Source organism: Panthera tigris, chromosome A3 (genome assembly GCF_018350195.1).
Source record: "Panthera tigris isolate Pti1 chromosome A3, P.tigris_Pti1_mat1.1, whole genome shotgun sequence".
NCBI lineage: Eukaryota > Metazoa > Chordata > Mammalia > Carnivora > Felidae > Panthera > Panthera tigris.
The window spans coordinates 136,933,195-136,953,081 of record NC_056662.1 but is presented as its reverse complement, the minus strand read 5'-3'; the positions used below and the strand labels follow the sequence as shown (position 1 = coordinate 136,953,081).

Genomic DNA, 19,887 nt, shown 5'->3' with positions numbered 1-19,887 from the left:
GCTGTCTCTGGCAGGACCGCCCCAGGCATGGGTCTGACTGTGTCCCCAGCTCCCTCTGGCTCCCGGTGGGTCCCAGGGTATGTGTCCGTCACCCTTGTCACCATGCAGGGAAGGGAGGTCAAGTTCAAGGAGATGCTCAGGTGTGTGTCCTGTTTCTCAGCAGCCGGTTCTCGGCTGTTCGCTTATTAGCGTGTTTTCTCATCCACCAGTCGCTGGCAATGCGAGCTGTTACAGAAAATTGATTTTCAGCAGATGGACAGACCTTTTACTTGGAGACATCTCCTGGGACATCTCCTGGGACATAGACGAGAACAGCACCAGGACTTTGCTTGGGACAAACTCTTAATCAGCAGAGGTACCTCCTGTGGGGTGAGAGCAAGGAATTTAACAGAACTTTGTGCCCAACTTGTAATGCTTACGTAGAAGAAATGGGCTGGGGAGAGGGTTTTCCTGCGTTAAGCGAGGTGGTCCCCTCGGCTGTGAGCCCAGCCCTGGAGCGAGGGCATCGCGGCCAGTTTCTCCCCTCTCTCCTGCTGGCCTCGGGAGGACGGCTTTTTATCAAAATGTGCACAAGCCACTGCAGTCGCAAAAGGAAAGCTTTTTGTTCATATTTACTTGGTTTTCCACATGAGTTATAGAGATGCTGTCTCTAACTTTTAACGTGTATAAATTATGTCTCATTATGAGAACTTAAGTGGTCAACTTACAGTGTGTGGGATGGTACCAAGCAACCTGGAGGTTAGGCTTGTGAAACACAGACGTGACATAGATATAATGTTCAGACACAGAAAGAGCATTTAAAATTCTCGTTTCTGCGAAAGCTTAATGAGAAACCTTAACTGACTGCCTCTACCGCACCCCAGGAAGGTACTTTTAGGTGAATGTGTTACTTAGTTACCCAAAATTGACAGCCGTCTTTTGGAGGAAAAAATATCTCCTCCCATGAGTATGTTGGAGAAAAGAAAATCAGAAGCAGGAAGAGGAAAGGAGCCGGAAAGCCCATGGGCACTTTGAATCGACAGTGACGTTGTTCGGGGGCCTTGTCTCTTGATTCCACACGTGTCCTGTGAACCCGGCAGCTTTTCCCCTAGAGAGAGCTGGGATGAGAAATAGTAGGTGCCTGTAACTCAGAGCCGAGGGCTGCTCTTGAGGTCACACGGAGACGCCGTCCGTGAGGCCGTGCGATGCTGAGTCAGTCAGGTCAAGGTGAGCTCTGGATTTATTCATCATCGTGGCTTGTCTACACTGGTACTGAGGGAGGAGAATCTGTGGCAATGCAAAAAAAAAGTTCTACAGATAAAATTCACATTTTCTGCTTGTAAACAGAATGAGTGGGGGAAAGGCAGGCCTCTTTTTGGAACTTGTGATAAATCAAAAAAGGAAAGTTGTACCTCACGTCGAAATGCCGTAAGTTTCACAGATTGGTAAATATCGCGGGCACGGAATGCACATGAGTTTGAACAAACCATGTGTCTATTTGGGGCGGAGTGAAACGCTCCTAAAGGTCCTTCGGTTCCACCCTCTGAATCAGAAGCCCGTGTGAAATTCCCTCAACATTCTGTGTTGCCACCGACCCAACGTGTGTCCTGAAGCCCGAGCACCTGCACATGACCGGTAGGGCTGCGTCAGGCCAGCAGCTGGCTCCGTGCCCGGGCGGTCCGTCCCTGGAACATGCCGGGTCTCTGGGATCCTAACGTCCGAGCAGAAAGCACCCCTGGCAAAGATTCTTTCCCAGTCCTTTCATGTTACTGGGGAGTAAGTGGAAACATCTCTGCTTCTGTCAATGCCGCGATTTGTGCTGATTTCCCCCCTTGCAGTACGCATGTCTAAAGTTGATTCCAGATATCCCGGGAGGGCGGGCTCTGCATTCAGAGCCTGTTGAGTTGCACAAGGCTCTTTGCCAAGTTCAGACACAGTGGGACGAGACTTTGTCATCCGACACGAATGGCTGCTCTCCTGTCTCCTGCAGGAAGGCTGCAGGCTGTGGAGACGAAGCCTGCTTTGTGGTCCACACAGTTTTGCTTGCTCTTCCTCAAGCCCTCGAAGGATCAGGGGGCCCACTTGCGTCTTCTGGGTGACAGGGATCTAGTCGAGAGCTTCATCTGTATGTCCGAGGACTGAGTTTTCTCCTCCTTTCCAAGCGGACTGCTGTCATGGCAGCAGCATCTATCTCAGGCAACCCGTGTGTTTCTAGAAGGGGACCCCTCAGCGGCTTCTGGTAATTTTCGGAATTCTGGGATGGGGGTCAGGTGTGGCTCCTCTGGATGTGAGCAAGGTAGGGGTGGCCGTTGGGGCCTGGAGACACGTCTAGGACCGCCTCTTGGTCAGTATCTCGACGTTGCCTGTAGGTCAGACCACTGCTTCAAGCCCCAGAGGAAGAGACGTCCCCTTCTTTCCTAAATGAGCCCATCCCCCATCCTTCTCCCCAATCCCTCCACTTGCGAGGGCCACCGCGCTACAATTTCTGTCTGCCTTGCCTGTGTCATTGATCTCTCCCTCGTCCGTGCGTGTCTGTCCTGCTCTCCAGTCAGCAGAGGTGTCTGCTTTGAGAGGTCGTCCTGGCCGTCGGGCACTGACCGACGTGGATCGCTCCGTGTGAAGTCTGCCGCGGCTGCTTCCGTGTTGGGCGTGCCACACTAATGGTCCACACGAAATCCTTCTGCTTTCTCCCTCTGGCTCCTTGGCGGCCCCTTGAGGCACGGCCGCCACCCCGGTCCCCCATAGCTGCCCATCTGTGATGGGTGGATTCGACGATCCTTTCTCACCTGCTCTATCCTTCGATTTTGATTTTGACCCTGCCCATCAACCCCTCGGTCATCAAAAGCCTCTGTTCCATTGCATGGCCTGACACTCTCCCGTCCTTATCAGCCTGTTGGCTTCTCCGTCTTGGCCCACCCTCGAGCGAGACCTCATGTTCTGTCGCTGTGGCCCTTCTCTCTGCTGCTCCCCTCGCAGGGAGTTTACCCTGATGGCCGAGATCATTTCAGTTGTGCTGACCTCCCACCCCCCCCACCCCGTCCCCCTGCTGTTTCCAAATGCCATTTTGGTCCCTTGTCCTTAATGGAACCTTGGATGACCTCAATTCTTCTAGGCCCTCAGAGCACATAGAATGTTGTGATTTTTCGCGAGCCTCTTCATTTCCACGTAGATGTCCCCTCAAATAAGACACGTCCTGAATGCCGCTCAGTTCCTTCGTGTCTCCGTCAATGGCACCTCTGTTCTTCCTTGAAGGGGCACCACTTGGCCAGTGCTCCTTTCCGATGCCCTGTTCCCCGAGTCTTCCCTCTGGCTCTGCTGCCTCAGTGCTGGTCGACGTGGGTCAACTCCTGGCTTCACACAGTTCCCCTGACTCTGTTTGCCTCTGCCCATGTCTTCCGGTTTAACTGTGTCACTGCTCTTTCCAAAACCGTTATCGTCCTTACCCAAGTCTGACCACTTTTGTGAAACCACCTTTGACCCCTCCAACCTTTGGTAGTTTTTGAAATCCTGTATGACTTACTCCGTATGAACAAGGTTAGTATATGCGGTTATTAACATTATACCTTCATTATTTGCTGTCTCACTGGGCACGCACTTCCTATTTGTTCATTAGTCCCTCAGGAGGACCGTGAAGAGCACACCCTGCCTTCCCCCTAGCCCTCGGCAGTGAGTGGCGGAACCCAGGGCACATAGTAGGTGCTCAAAAGGTAACCGGTGTTTGGCTAACATTTCACATTTTCGGGAAATAGACCCTTGAAATGAGGATCGACATTTATTTTCTGTCTCTTCAGCTGAAATCTCTGCCCATCTTTCGAGAGGAGCCATCTGCCCCCTTTTCCTCCATCACGCCTGACTTACTGAGGACCCCCGTCTAGTCTCTTGCGTGTGTTGTCCCCTATTTTGTTTCCTGGCTTCTGGTTTTTAAAAACTCCACCTTGAGGATGACAGCGAATCTGCGAGGGAGGGACTCAGCAGAAGCAGGTGCATTTTGTGGAAACATTTTCTTATCTTGCCTGTTCTTGATTCTTCTAAGAGATCGTAGTGATTTTGTTATCATTAACATTTACTGAAATCCTGCCATTTCCCCAGTGAATAATGTTTTTAAAAATTTCACCCGTTCCCCCTCCCCCCCACCTCCCCTCTGGTAACCATCTGTCTGTTCTCCATACTTAAGAGTCTGTTTTTTGGTTTGTCTCTCTTTTCCCCCTTTGTTCATTTGTTTTGCTTCTTAAATTCCGCATGTGAGTGAAATCATACGGTATCTGTCTTTCTCTGACTGGCCTATTTCACTTAGCGATATATTCTCTACCTCCATCCATGTTGTTTCAAGATTTCGTTCTTTTTTATGGTTGAATAATATTCCACTGTATATATTATACCACTTCTTTATTCATCAATCAATGGACACTCGGGCTGTTTCCATAATTTGGCTATTGTAGATAATGCTGCAGTACACGTAGAGGTGCAGGTATCCCTTTGAATGTGTTTTTGTATTTTGGGGATAAATGTCCAGTAGTACAATTGCTGGGTCGTAGGGTAGTTCTATTTTTAACTTTTTGAGGAGCCACCATACTGTTTTCCAGAGTGGCTACTCCAGTTTGCATTCCCACCAACAGTGCACGAAGGTTCCTTTTTCCCCCACATCTTCACAATATTTGTTGTTTCTCGTGTTGCTGACTTTAGCCATTCTGACAGGTGTGAGGTGGCATCTCAGTGTGGTTTTGATTTGTATTTCCCCGACGATCAGTGATGTTGAACATCTTTTCATGTGTCTGTTGGCCATTTATAAGTCTTCTTTGGAGGAATGTCTGTTCGTGTCTTCTGCCCATTTTTAATTGGATTATTTGTTTTTTGAGTGTTGAGTTGTATCAGTTTTTTTTTTATATATTTTGGATACTAACCCTTTATCAGATATGCCATCTGCAAATATCTTCTCCCATTCAGTAGGTTGTCATTTAGTTTTGTTGATTGTTTCCTTCACTTTGCAAAAGATTTTATTTTGATGTAGTCCCAGGAGTTTATTTTTGCTTTAGTTTCCCTTGCCTCAGGAGACATACCTAGAAAAAAGCTGCTGCGGCCGAGGGCAGAGAGATTACTACCTGTGCTCTCTTCTAGGATTTTTATGGTTTCAGGACTCACATTTTGGTCTTTAACCCATTTTGAGTGTATTTTCATGTAGGTGAAAGAAAGTGGTCCAGTTTCATTCTTTTGCATGTTGCCGTGCAGCTTTCCCAGCACCATTTGTTGAAGAGACTGTCTTTTTCCCATTGTATAGTCCTGTGTCCTATCATTGAAATTTAATTAACTATATAATTGTGGGATTGTTTCTGAGCTCTCTATCTAACTCACATATACGATCTGTTCTGCGCATCTATGTGTCTATTTTTGTTCCAGTGCCATACATTAAATCTATAGATTGCTTTGGGTAGTATAGACATTCTAATAATATTTGTTCTTCTAACCCCTGAGTGTGGAATATCTTTCCATCTGTGTCATCGTCAACACCTCTCATCAGTGTTTTATAGTTGTCAGGGTACAGGCCTTTCACCTCTTTAGTTAGGTTTATTCCTAGGTGTTTTATTATTTTTTGGTGCCGTTGTAAGTGGGATTGTTTTCTTAATTTCTCATTCTGCTGCTTCATTGTTAGCATGTAGAAATGCAGTGGACTTCTGTACATTGATTTGTGTGTCCTGCGGCCTTACGTTTTTTCTTATCTTGCTCGCACTCGATTTTTCCAAGAGGCCATCGTTAATACCTTATCATCACTATTTACCAAAATCCTGCCGTGTTCCCAGGAAATAATTTTGGTATCAAATGTAAGTATTTGGTTTAAAAACTCTCCTTTCCTTCATCCCAGAGAAGAGGAGGAATGCACACGATGTGCGAGGGCGATTCACTGTTACGACGGACATTTAAAAAACAGCCTAATTTCAGAGTGCTTTTCTACCTGGGCTGAAATTGCAGCTGAAGAGCCCTTTCTGGTGAGATTTTCATGGTGTTACCTTTTACCCCCACTTCTGGTCTCTTAGGGAATTTTATTGAATTATTCGTGACGTTTTCTTTCTGGGTCTATTTGAAGAAGACTGGATTGTTATTCAAAACTTGGAAATAGGAACTGAAGTGGGGATCAAAGCAATCACTGACATGTGTCGAGTTAACATTTTTTTCCTTGTCAATACTATGGATGACAATCAAGGCAAGTCACCTCGCCTACGTGAGATGTCCCTACTCCAACCCCACAAAGTCACAGGCAGAGCTGATGATTAGCGATGTATCCTTTATTCTTTCTGCTTAGTCTCCAGAAGGCATTTTGGGCAGGAGAGAGTGGAAGTTACAGGTGGGTTAAGCCAGAAAAGGCACGCACCGGGTCAGAGTAACGCAGGGGCCGCGGAGCGGTGTGACGCGTGTGCTCCTAGAGACCCTGATGAGTGGCGAAGAGTGAATGTGTCCTTTTGGGTTTGTGTTTCTAGCCCCGTGCTTCTGTGAAATGTTTTATGTGTTTCTGTATTTTATGTATTTATGATATTTTTAAAGGAAGTGACTAGGTTTTTGCAAATAAGTTTTTGTGTTGAATCTTAGAGACGGTATGAGGACTTACGAATTGCTTACCACACGCTTTCAGGGATGCTGCGGGCTGCACTGAACAGTTTTAGTGAGAACAGTGATCAAATGCAAATCTAGAAATATCTCACTTATCTCTCATTTTTAAGCCATGCTGAGTTTTGCAAAAGCGATTTTCCCTCTATGCGATGCCTCTGTAGTTAAGCCACAATTTCTTCATTTTGAAAATCCTGTCTCCTGATGAACCAGCCTTCATTTTGCACACGGCAAATCCCTTTGCTGTGTCGTTTGGTGTGTCCAGAGAGGAGCGAGCCCCCAGGCTTCTGTCTGTTCGCAAAGCGGCTCCCGCTGTGCTTTCTGGGGTCTCCTGTGAACTTTGTATGGTTTTCCCTGCCTTCTCTCTCTGTGGCAATAGAAGCTCCTCCTGTTGTCTGTTTGCTCGCTCCCGACCAGCTCGTGGGCAAGAGGCAGAGGGAAACTTGCTGGAATTGCACCAGTGGACTCCCAGGGGGGACACACTTTCCGCGGGCAGAGCACGTGAACTTGCACACGTGGCCTTGTGACGTCATATGACGTCAAGTGCTGTTTTGGGCATTCTAGATCTCAGGTCACGGGGGGCGTGCTCTGAGCCCCCGGATTCCCGTGTCCTCTGCTCCTTCTGCCGTTGTAAAGGTGGCTGTGCGGACCCCTTCTCGCAGGCTCGGCTCACCAGCACCAGAGGTATTGTCCTGAGGTTCGTTTCCTCCGAGAGTGAATCTGTTTTTAGCGGTGTTGTTGAGGTATAGTTTACACCCACGGGGATCCGGGGGTTTTGACAAACGGACACAGTTAGCGGCGAGCAAGAGAGCGCGGCAGGCTTTCCACCCAGACGAAGGATCTCCATCCTTCCTCAACTTCCCCGCTTCCAGAATTGCGTCCTTAAATTTCCAGGTGTTCGGCTGCTCTGAGTGGCCAACTTCTGCCAATCTGGGCAGAAAAGCTGTGATTTTCTGCAGCCAGAAGCGGCAGACGCAGGGGACCGCCGCCCCCAGTGGACAGAGAGTCGTCTTCCGTCTGTCCTGCCCTGGCTCTTCCAAGGACTCAGAGCTGCTTTTAATGACATAGTGATTTCTTTGGTTTTATGATTCCGATCGGCGGGAAGAATCACCCGAGTCTCCACGTCATACCGTTCTTCCTTTGTTGGGCTCATTTTCTCTCCTTTGTAGAGACTGAGGTGTAATTTATGTACAGTGACCCTCGCCTTTCCAGTGGGGTGTTCTAGGAGTTGGGGACACACGCAGTCATGTAACTGGCAACGTAGTCCAGTGTGGGGGACATCAGCACCCCCACTCCCGCTTGTCCCTCGGTCCCTCGTCGTCGACCACCTGTCCTTTCTCCCCTCCCACATGACTTGGCCACCACCCGTGGGTTTTCTGTCCTGAGGTCCTGCCTTTTGCACAGAGTCACAGAACAGAAGTGTGCGGTTTGTTCTCTTGGGAGTGTGTTTTCCACTTACAGTGATGTGTGTGGGATTTGTGGGGTGAACCGATCGGGCGGTGGCCGGAGGTCTGGGCTGTGAGGGGACTCACCTGAGGCAGAACAAGGGAGATAGAAGTTTGTTGAAACGTGCTATCAGGGAGCAGCATTGGGACTGCAAAGGGGAGGCTGTCTGCCAGGAGGCGGTGGTCGGGAGCGGGGGCTCTGGTGAAGGGGGGAAAGTGAGGAGGCTTGGGGACGTATGGAATGCTCCTTTCCTAGTACCCGGGCCTGGTTGTATGTAGCCCATTGGTCGGCTGGGACCTATGGCTGTTTCGAACTGGGTCGCCCACTGAGCGTGTTGGCTTTCGGCCTGGCCGTCACCGTGGGCCCTTCTACTTTACTCAGGTCTCCACGGCTCAAGTCTGCCGCCTGAAAGCGGCCTCTGCGGGGCTCACCTGTCTTGCAGGTACCAACCAGCGGTCCCTCTTCGTTCAGTGGTGTTCCGTCCTACAGATGCAGCGTTGTGCGTTCGTCCATTCACCAGATCAAGGACATTGGGTTGTTCCCAGATTTTGGCAGTTTTAAAAAGAGCTGCTCTGGTCGTTGACGCACGGATGGGGTAAATCCCCGGGAGTGAGATTGCCGGGTCTTGGGCTAAGAGCATATTTAACTTTGCTAAATAAAGACCGACACAGTTTCCCTAAGCAGCTGCGCCATGTTGGCGTCCCACCTGTTCCTGATACATTTTTTTCTTTATGTATTTTAGATCTTCATTTATGTATGGTTAGATTGGATGTGTCATATGTGTGAAAGATCCTTGTGTCTGTTTTCGAGAAGGTTATTAGTCTGCAGTTTTCTCGAGAAGGCTTTGTTTGGTTTGATATCAGGCTAAGGCAGGCCCCATAATGTGTCCCCCGGTGGTGCCTTCTCACGATCAGGCTGGGGTTTTAGAAAGAATGCCATAGAGGTGAAGTGGCCTCCTGGTATCATACTGGGGACACTCGTGTGATGCCCCCAATAATGGCAACCTTCATTCCTTAGTGGCCTAGTGTTTGTCAGATTCTCCTCTGTCAACTTACCATTCATCCCTTTCCTACTCTGTGGTGTTGGAAGTGAATTGCTAAGTCTCACCTCCAAAGGAAGTAAAGTGAATTCACCACCACCTCCAGGAGGCAAAGCTTAGTCTATGAATCTGTTCTTTGGAGTTCTCCCACAAGGAAAATTTGCTTCTTATCTCCGATTCGGTTATTTATTTATCCAAGCATTTATTCCTACTGTGATGGATTCCTGTCTCTTTATTTTCTGCTTCGGGCTGTAATCCAGTGTGGCATTATTTGTCGTTCTCATTGTTCCTGTTTGGGACCGTAATTCCTTCAGCCCGGCTCCCAGCTCCCTTTGACACGTTGCTTTGACGTGTTCTGTTTAAGAGCTTCCTTTTTTTCTGTTACTGCGAGTGCCTCCAGGCCCCTCTTGTTTTCCCTGCCCTTGCTGTGGAACCAGTCAAGTGTCCAGGGAGCCTTGGCTGTGTGCCCTCAGGCCTGCCGCACCCACTCTGATCCAAGCCTGAAACCTTCTTACCCCTGTCTTCCTCCCACGCTCTGCCCCAGGGAAGCCAGCACTCAGGCCCCGTCTCTCCTTGGCGGAATCTGTCTGTCCTTCAGTTCTGGGCTAGTTGGTTTCCCCGTGATCCCAACTCTCTGACGACTTCTAGAAAATTGTAATTTCATACATTATCTCACTTGGTCTTGTTGTTGGGATAGGAGAGACTCTCTTTCCAGTTCTTCACATTCCAGAGAACAGCTGGCTCATTTTTGATATGGGACGTGTTGGGGAGGACGTGATTGGTGGTGAAAACCTTAGTGACCCACAGGAATCCGTGTATGAGCTGGGTCTGTGGGTCCCGGTGTCCAGCTTGGTCCCTGAACTACTGTTGAGTGAAGAATCCAACAGACTGGGGCTGGACCCTGAGGTCAGACGGGGGGAGATTTTCTCATCCGTGGTGATCCGTGGGCTTCATTTGTCTCCGTCTGGACTTGCAGGCAAGGCCAGAGTAAAGGTGCACCTGCCATTTCGTGGAAAGGTAGCTGGCCTTCCAGCACGGGCTGCCATGTTTTGGCAAATCATTGTCGAGTGCGCTGATATCTCCAGGGGACTAACCTTTGTTGCAAACTTCAGTTCCCAGGGTTTGGTTGTAGCTGAGTGTTCTGCTCCTGAGGACCTCTGTTTATAGCTCAGAGAGAAAAGTTTCAGCTAACACTGATGGTTTCTATTTCAGGAAGACAATTCACGAATGTCTTTTAAGAAAAGGTTTTCCTTAAGACACAGCACAAAGGAAAAAGGTATGTCACGTAGATGTGGAAGAAATCACAATGTGTGTATTCTGTAGAAACTCAGCCATGGGTGCGGGTACTTGTATGATCCTGTTGTAAACGGCTAGTCAAATTTGTCTCTTGAAATATACTTAAAATATGCAGAAGATATTTGATAGGTCTTACTTCTTGCCCACCATTTCCTTCTGCCCCCTCCAAAACCCAATAACATCACCAAATCTTAAATTGTTTCCTAATTTTTTTCATAGCTGTTTATTTATAATCATAATTTTTTAGATTTGTGTTTTTTTTTAAACTCACTGATTTTTTCAACATTTTTTATTTATTTTTGGGACAGAGAGAGACAGAGCATGAACGGGGGAGGGGCAGAGAGAGAGGGAGACACAGAATCGGAAACAGGCTCCAGGCTCCGAGCCATCAGCCCAGAGCCTGATGCGGGGCTCGAACTCACGGACCGCGAGATCGTGACCTGGCTGAAGTCGGACGCTTAACCGACTGCGCCACCCAGGCGCCCCTAGATTTGTGTTTTTAAAAGTAGTTTGATGTATATGACTTCCTGATGTAACATGCTAGCCATGGAGAGTGGGAAATGATATATTACTGTATGAAATGACATAATGCTTGGGAAATGCTTTGCAAAGTGTAAAAATCCTACGGACGTATTAACTACTTGTCTTTTTGTCATGTAAACTGGGTGTTTTCCGGATGAGGAAACCGAGGCATAGAGTGGGTAGGAGTACTTTCCAAAAGGTCACGTGTCATTTCCTGTTTCTGAATTGTGATGTAGCAGGACTCTGACAGTGTGCCTTCTGGGGTCTGAAGGTCTCGGACCTGTGGGCAGTTCATTCCACAGCCATGAATTGTGCCTCGGATCTTTATCAGTAACTACTGTGCTCTCTGGGTGTAATTTAGTCCCCCAAACAAACCACCTGTAGCCCTTTGTTCCTTTAAAGTGTGGCGATCCCAGTTCCTGAGACAGAAACGCCTTCTGAGGGTACCTCGCAGTGGGGATTACCTAGCACTGTCTGTTTCCCCCGTTCCTTCCGTGGACCCACGTGGAAGGACCCAAGCATCGCTCCCCCTGCAGGGAGACAGAGGGGTGTCGACTGCAGGGGAGGCCGGAGGGAGCTCTGCTGGCTCGTAGGGAGTAGGGGAGCCCAAACTCCCTGGTCCGGTGGGCCGGCTGTCACCATCCCATCTCACTGGCTGACTTCTCTTAGCACTACTCATTTTTAACATAAACTAGCTCTCACGAGAGCCTTGAAGGTTCAAGGTGTGGGGGTGGAGAGCACCGGGCTTGTGTTCGGTAGAGCCACTGTGGAACAGAGGGGGCGGTGTCTGGGGACCAGCAAGGCTGGACCGTAGGAGCGTCGGTGGTTTTCAGGCTCCATGACGGTAGTGAGGTTCTTTGTGTCAGCTGACTTTCTATACGACTTCCCGTCTGTAGGCTGGGAGCAAAATCAGTGAGGGACACAGGCTGGCTTGGAACCCATTCTACCTTATTCTGTTTGGGGGTTCAATTTAAAATTTTCATTATAGGGCCGCCTGGGGGGCTCAGTCAGTTAGGCAACTGACTCCTGATTTCGGCTCAGATCATGACCTCACGGTTCGTGGGTTCCAGCCCCACGTGGGGCTCCGTGCTGACAGTGTGGAGCCTGATTTGGATTCTCTCTCTCCCTCTCTCTCTGCCACTCCCCTGCTTGTGTGTGGGCCCTCTCTCTCAAAATAAACAAATAAACCTAAAAAATAAAGATTAATACATTTTCATTATAATTGTTTGTATTTCCACGATTGAAATCTCTCAACAACAATTCCTATTGGATGTCGGGAAAACAGAAACTCCCCTGAATGTTCAGGAATGGCTACTATATGATTTTCTATGGTTTTTGATAACTTAAGAGAAAAATCATATTGAGTATGATAAGTGCCAACAAGATAATGGGGGAATTTTGTTTTGTTTTGTTTGGAAGAGAAAATGGTTATCTCCCAGATGCTAAAACTGGAAGGTGTGGCATCCACGAGGGCCCCAGATCGCCACCTGGTGACCAGAAGGGAACCCCCGGGGCGCCCCTTGTAAGTCAGGCCCAAGCGTCCCTTCGGGTGTGGAATATGGGTCTGAGCCACTGTGTCTCTTTTTGTTATTTGAATTAAAAAAAATTTTTTAATGTTTATTATTGAGAGAGAGAGAGAGAGAGAGGGAGGGAGACAGAGGAAGAGTGGGGGAGCAGAGAGAGAGGGAGACACAGAATCGGAAGCAGGCTCCAGGCTCTGAGCTGTCAGCACGGAGTCCGACGCCGGGCTTGAACCCATGAATCGTGAGATCGAAATCGGACCGAAATTGGACACTTAACCGCCTGAGCCGCCCAGGCACCCTTGTTATTTGCTGTTTATTTGAAGGATGCTCTTCAGGTGACAGTTCATGACAGGGAGAAGTCTCAGTGAGCAACACCTAACCTGTCTCCCGCTGCCAGCCCCTCCTGTGCCCTTCCCCTGCGGTCAAGGTCTTGAGTACTTTAAAAAAACCCTATTAAGTGCTGCAGGCGTTTATTGAGCCTTAAGTATATGAAATGTATATTGAACCATCTGCTTTAACGGCGCTTTAAAATTATGCACAGATTCCAAAATACCTTCATAGACATTTCCTTTTCCTTTTTATTTTCATTTCAATCCCCTTGCCAGGTGACAATCCTCATTTCACAGAGAACAGAATGACTAGCTGTCTTGTCCTTGGTAACACAGGTGACAGAAGAAACAGCAGAAATTCAAGCAAACCCATTTCTCCTCCCTCTACCCCCCCTCCCCCCCACCCACAGCCGATGAGGCACCGTGCTGGGTGGGCCAGCTCCCCCAGGGGACTGGCTCTGGTCTGCGGTGGGTTTACCCCTGATGCCAGCCCCGGGTCACCTGATGAGGTGGCTTTGAGTGATTTTATGACCCCTCCAGTTTGTTTCCAAGTGACCAGGTTACCTTTGGGCTCCACTCAATAGATGTGTGGTTCAACAACAGCTTCAAGGTCTCTGGGCGGTTTTTCACCCGAGTACGTTACACAGGGCTGTTGGAGTTAATCAGCCAATCTGAGGCCACCAGAAATTGTGACTTATTTGGGAGAAGGCAATGAGCCCATTTCATACCTCACTGAAAAAATGTCACCTTCCCCACTGAGTGCTTGTGGCTGTTAGTGGCCGTCCGTCCTATCAACTCCCGTGCAAGCAGGTGCACGAAGTCTTGGACTTCTGGCCGGTTCTAACCCTTGCTCCCAGAACAGCGCAGTGCCTGCCTGCATTTTGTCAGAGTTTGCACGTTTCGTTTTTCTGGGGGAATGAGGCCGTCTGAAGTCCCTGAGTTTAATTCAAGGTGATCATAATCTCATTTGTTTTATCTCACTGGGAGTCATTTTGGGCTGTGTTCTGTTGCTGTTATCTTTGCTTGTTTTGAGAATTGGGAAGTAGAGGGATATTCAAAGTGAAGGAACAAAAGAATCCGAAAAAAAAAGACCGGTGTCTTTCCACTGTGGTTTTTCAGCCTTGTTACTTTGCTTCAAAGTGCTCACAGCTCCAGGGGCAGTCAGGGAATGAGCACAGCACCGCTCAGCGCCCGGGTGCCTGGCTCAGACACCTGCTCTCGCAGCCTCGGTGAGACGGGGCCCCTCGCCGGGCGCTCCCCCGTGTGCCGAAGTTGGGCAGCCACCGGGCGACGCGTGGCCAGGCCAGACTCTCACGCTCTCCGGAGGCTTCCTTGCGTGTCTTTTTTTTTTCTTCCTATGATTTTAGTCAGTCTGGAAACTTAGGAATCATTTAAATACAGTCGTAACTTATGGATTGTCATTCAAAGAGCCACTGGCGGTTGGTGGGGACGGTGGGACCAGCAGGCGGGAAGGGCCTCCCAAACCGCAGAGAGCACGTACCCCGGGACCGGCTTGCCTTTTGGATCGACACATTTTTGGTTCAAAAGTACACTGTGACTTTCTGGGCTTTTCTTAAACGTGGCCTAATTTCACAGCCTCCTTTGACTTGTGATGGTACCCTACCCTGCCCTGGAAAAATTAATCACGATGACTTATTTTTAAAGTTTCATTTCACTATCTTTGGGTAAAGCCAGGGGACTGACTTGCCTGAACCAGGCTGCTGTTTTATGCCTTTGATCAGAGCGACCCCGCGCAGCCCTCACAGCCCTTCCCATCTCCCCACCCCTCAGTGGGTCCTTCCCCGCTTTTCTCTCTTCCTGTGGGTGGCCAGCGGAGAAGCCCTCTGCTCCAGGAGCTGTTGCCAGTTATCTACCCCATAGTGTGAAGTTCAGTGGCGCCCAGCTTCCTTCGTGCTTGGAGGCCATCTTAGAACGAGCTGACTCTTGGGAAGGGGGTGGGAAGGAAGTGACGGGGCTCTGACGGTAAGGCCGAGCAGGCCTGTGAGGCCAGCCCTGGTCTGTAGGGGAGGATGCTAACCAAGCAGAAAATGATTCCACTGAATACACATCTTATTTGACCAAGGATAAGGAAGACTGAGAGAGAAGCAAGTGGTTGGCTTGGTGTTTGGCCCCTGATTTGGGCTTCCCCGTTTACCCGTCGGCGCGTCTACGTGCTTCTGTGCGGTCTGAGATGTTTGGTAGGCAGCAACTCCACGAGTGCCATGTCTTTCCATTCTGTACGTTATGAGTGCTGTTGCTTGAGAGGTTTCATTTTTTGGCACATTCATTTAGTGATGTCCTGTGATCTTTTATGCAAGTATGAAATGACGCTTAGTTCCACAACATGGTGCACAGGGGACTGAGCACCAGGCATCCGGAGGTAACTCCGGACCTGCTGTGTCAACTCATATTGGCCCCAGGGGCCCCAGAAAGAGGCGGGTGGAATTGGTTAAGAGGAGGTGCTCCCTTTCGGTTGGGTTTGAGTCGGGCTGAACTGTGAAATCGGAGTGTGGTTCGGCTCCTTCTGACGGCTCTTCTCGGCTGACGAGCGTGTGCAGAGAAGCCGCCCTGTCCCTCCATGGTGCTGCCTGTGCTGAGGCTGCCTGGAGGGCCCGGGAGGGTGGCCGTGGGGACAGCTGCCATGGGGGACGAGAGCTCAGTGGTCCCTTGGGCTGTGCGGCGGGACTGATGCTCATTCACCGGGGGTTGCTTGAGTTTTGAACCCAGTCTTTGCCTTCAGACAGGACTAGGCCCAAGTAATCCTAGAGAAAAGTGTTCACTATACTTTTTTCTCCTTAGATGCTTTCCTTACCGCTAAACCTAAGTTGATTCTGAGAATCTAAGACCCCTCCTTCTTGGGCTAGCAGAACTCGATTCCCGTCTGGTATTTGGTCGACAGTCATTCTTAGGAGATACTGTGGTTTGGGTCCAGACCACTGCAATAAAGCAAATACTCCACTAAAGTGAATTCTGCAATACAGCAAGTCAGATGAAGGTTTTGGTTTCCTACTGTGTGTAAAAGTTACGTCTACACCACACTGGGGCCTCTTAAGCGTGCCGTGGCGTTATGTCTAAAAAAAAAACAGTGTAGATACTTCAAGAAATACTTTATTGCTAAAAATGCTATCCTCTGAGCTTTCAGTGAGTCATAACCACAGATCACCATCACACATATAACAGTAACGAAAAAGTCTGAAATATTGAAAGAATTACCCAGATGTGACGCGGAGACACGGAGTGAGCCAGTGCTGTTGGAACAGTGATGTCACCAGACATGGTTGACTCAGAGTAGCCACAAACCCTCAATTTGAAAACAAACAAACAACACCCCAGCGTCTGCAAAGTGCAATAAAGGAAAGTTGCAACAGTGACACGAGGCATGCCTGAATAGGAAGCCCCTCTCCGGTTTTGTAGGATACGTAACCTTAGCTGATTAAATGATCTTCCAAGTTCATAGAGATGTCTTGGTGTTCATAAAACAAGTTGAATTTGTATGGCGCCTTTCTCCATTAGCGATGGGAGACTGTGCCTTATACACAGGGGTGCAGGGAGAGGGGCCATTTCCCTGTCTTCCTGAGGGCCACGAAAACAGGGTGTCCTTCCTTCTGTTTGTTGACATCGCTTCTCCAAGATGATCTTGGAGAAGCGGTCATGGCATAGATTGAAACTGATAAGAGAACATTAATATGTAACGACCTAAAAATTATTTTTAAAATATTTGGGAATTGATAAGGAGAAGCAAAGTGTTAACCAGAGGAAGTGAGCATTCAAATGAACCTTAATCGCTTCGTCGGCCATGGGCGCAGGGGGAGGCGTGCCGGACGGAGCACACTGGGGTCGGGCGCCCGCCCTGCCCCTGGTACCCGCGGCATCTGAGCAAGTAACTCAGACTCTTTGAACGTTATTTTGCTCATCTACGGAATCGAGGGCACGCGGCCCTGTTGTGATATTCAATGAGAAAAGTGACGTGAAGGTGTATCGAAAACTCTAAACTGTAAACAGACGTAGGGCAATTCTTCATCGTGCGCTCTCATCCCTGGGAGCTTCCCCGAGCTCTGTAGCTCTGTATGCATGTGTTGTGTAGAGGCACCTGCGTCTCCCGGCCTGGCCGAGGGGCCCCTTCCTGCTGCGGCTCACCGTCATCGGGATCTTGACTTGGTTGCCAGCCGTCTCCGCACACCTGATTTCGGCTGGTCCTCCGGGTGGCGTCTTCCGGTCTCTGTGCACCAAGCGGATGCTCGGGATGAAACCCTTAATATCCCTGCGCGGTCCAGGAACGCATCTCCCCTGCCTGCACCATATACTTTGCTTGAATTTCTTGGCAAATTTCACAGGAATAAGGCCTGTGGCATATGTGTCGTGGTTTCTTTCAAACGAGATGGTGACACGTATTCATCGGTAGGAAGAAAAGAATAAGTAGCTTACAACATGGCTGGAATTTAGTCTAGGAAGGGACCCGAAAGATCCAGTCTCCCCATTTCCCCTGCAATTTCTCTTCTGAGGAGGTTCCACTCCCGTCACCACCCGGGTCTTCTTTTTTAGCTGTGAAATAAAAGGTAAGGACAAAGTCCTTGGTTTTCAATCTTTGAAAGAAAACATGGGAAAATTTTAGAGTGGAGACATCTGGCAGGCAGCACCGGCCTGAGGGGTCAAGGTTAATACCACCAGTGATAAATAATGTACTAGATGTCTTGCTATGAGGCGGTGAGAAGGGCTCTGCTTCTCTCTAGCAGTGTAGTAGAATAGTAGTGTTCCTCCAAAGCCATGACTCCAGTCTATTCCTGATAAAACATCAGTTACACCAAACTGAGGGACATTCTACAGAATACCCAACCGGTACTCTTCAAGAAAAGTGTCACGGTCGTGGAAAATAAGGAAGGACCGAGAAGCTGTGACAGTTTGGAGGAGACTAGGAGACGCGGGGACTGACTGCAAGGTGCTATTGAGGACTGGATCCCGGGACAGCAAAGGGATGTGAATGGAAACACTGGTGAATTCCAAATCAAGTCTGTAGTGAAGCAGCGTTGTCTTACTGTTGATTTTAGTTTTTATAAACGTACCTTGGTTGTGTAAGATGTTAACACCAGGTGAAGCTGGGTGAAGAGAGGATTGGAGCTCTGTCAGGATTGGAGAGTGAAGTTGACACGGGTCGTTACCCTGTGTGGGAAAGACGAGGCCCAAGGTGTGGTCTCAGGAGAAGGATAGAAAACAGGGTCGCTGGATGGGATGGGGCTGTAGAGCTGAGAGGCCAACACTGGAAGGTGTGTCTCGAGTGGCCGCTGAGATCCCCAAGGACAGTGACGGGGGCTCTGTTAGGGGGAGAGAGGGGCTGCGGGCCGGGGGGTCAGGAAGGGAGGGCCATGGCCACTCCAAGGAACATGGGTGGGAGGAAGGGTCTGATGACATGGGCTATGAAGAGGGAGGAGGAAGGGCTGAAGGTCTAGAAATGGCAGTGAGGAGCGAGGAGGACCCGTCCCCTCCTCCAAGCATGCGGGAGAGACAGCCGCCACCACCTGGGGACACTGCGGGGGAGACTGTGTCCTCAGGAGGGTATGACTTGGGTAATCTCTTCTGCGGGGCACTTTGAAGCTTCTGTACCTCTGAGCCAGCAAAATCGCCTCTGGAAGTTTATCCCAAGGCTACAAAATCAGACAATTTCTTATTCCCCATTGCCACCCTTGGCGTGGATTACAACTTCTAACAGAGGGTGGCGGGTCTGTGACTTCAATTTATTTCCATTTTGGGGGGCTTTGTTCTGCTTTCCCAATTTTCTATCATAAGCACATTTGAATACCGAAAATTAAAATTATTTTAAGAGTAAAAATGTCTATATTGGCTGCAGGCGGGCTCATTAGGCTAACCTGTTTGTTATTCCGGGTCACCAGGGGGAGACGCGTCCTTCAAGCCACTATCGGAGACGCCGTGAATTCAAACTATTTTTTGATTTAATTTGTAATTCCCTCTAAGGACTTGGAAAATGCCTTTGCTACTTTATTTGACAACATTCCAGCCCACAGAGAAATCAGACGGCTAGGTAATCGTTACAGAATATGAAAGTTAAATGCTACCTAACTCTGGGCTTCTAACTTACCGCGAGTGAATTATACCTTAAACCCAAACGCTGGATTTATTTTCACCAATTTGAGCCTGACATCTTAATTCACAACCAGCAGCTGCCGTGTATTCCGGCAGTCACTAAGCTAAGTGCAAGCGGACAGGAGTCTTCAAGGCAAGCGCTGACGACTCTACGCACGGCACACTCGAGTCACATTATGCAGTAAAGCAGACGAGTGATGGAGTTCTTTGTGGACGAAGGTGGGGGTCTTTGTGAACTCATCCAGCTGTCGTGGTGCGTCTGGTTCCCGGTGGTCTCTGACCGCCTGCGATGTCGTCGCAACCAGCCTTCTCCTGAAAGTCCTGGTTCTCGTTCACTCTCCTCTGCCCCGATTTTCAGACTCCCCAGCTGCTGCTGTTGGCAGTTTAATCTCTCCAATCAAATCTTGTAACAGCTTCTCGAATTTCTTCCTCCAGTGGCTGTCAGCAACCCCAGCTGCTCTTGTATATCTTTTTCATCCTGCTCGCCAAGATGTCAGGCCTTCAGTCTAGCTGTCTGGCCCCGGAGTTCAAGCTGACTGAAGCGCTTATTAGCAAAGGTATTTCTGTGTTACTCACGCCAGTGGAAACCTTGACACAGAGCTACACTTAGAAGCACGCATCTATAATGGCACAGATATTTTCACGCTACGTGCGTGAATCGGCAGAGACGGCACAAACCTCCCAATCCCCGAAGCCAACGCAAAATTGCCAGATAAGATGTTAAATGGGGCAGATCCGCAGAAGCTGGATTGCCTTCATTGACGTCGTACCGCGTGGATTAGCATGTTATACCTTGCAAGCGTTGACATAAGTCATACGTGTCTACTTTTAGCGTTTTTCATTTTAGACCGAGTGTTCTATTTTTATTGCTATTTACTCCTGGGGTTTTTGAAAAACAGCTGCTGTGTCAGTCGAGCTGGTTTACATTTTCTGGTTGTTCGGAGGGTACACCCAACGCCTGCATTTTACGGTTTACTTGGTGTAACGGGAGAGACTCTGTTACCTCCTAAATCTCGTGTGGAGCCAGGGAAACACCACCTATGCCCCCGACTGCCCTCGA

The 19,887-nt window shown here is 49.0% G+C and overlaps 1 protein-coding gene across 9 annotated transcripts in view; it reads left to right on the top strand.

The window, feature by feature from the left end:
- The window catches only part of DCDC2C (doublecortin domain containing 2C), a 93,070-nt gene that overhangs the window by 57,580 nt on the left and 15,603 nt on the right, over positions 1-19,887 (top strand). For 5 of the 9 annotated variants that reach the window (XR_006216060.1, XR_006216062.1, XR_006216059.1 and 2 more), the window contains one exon: positions 10,274-10,337. The exons of the other annotated variants lie outside the window; for them this stretch is intronic. The gene's annotated coding sequence lies outside the window, so the exon portion shown is untranslated. The remainder of the gene's footprint in view (positions 1-10,273; positions 10,338-19,887) is intronic. 9 annotated transcript variants of the gene reach the window in all.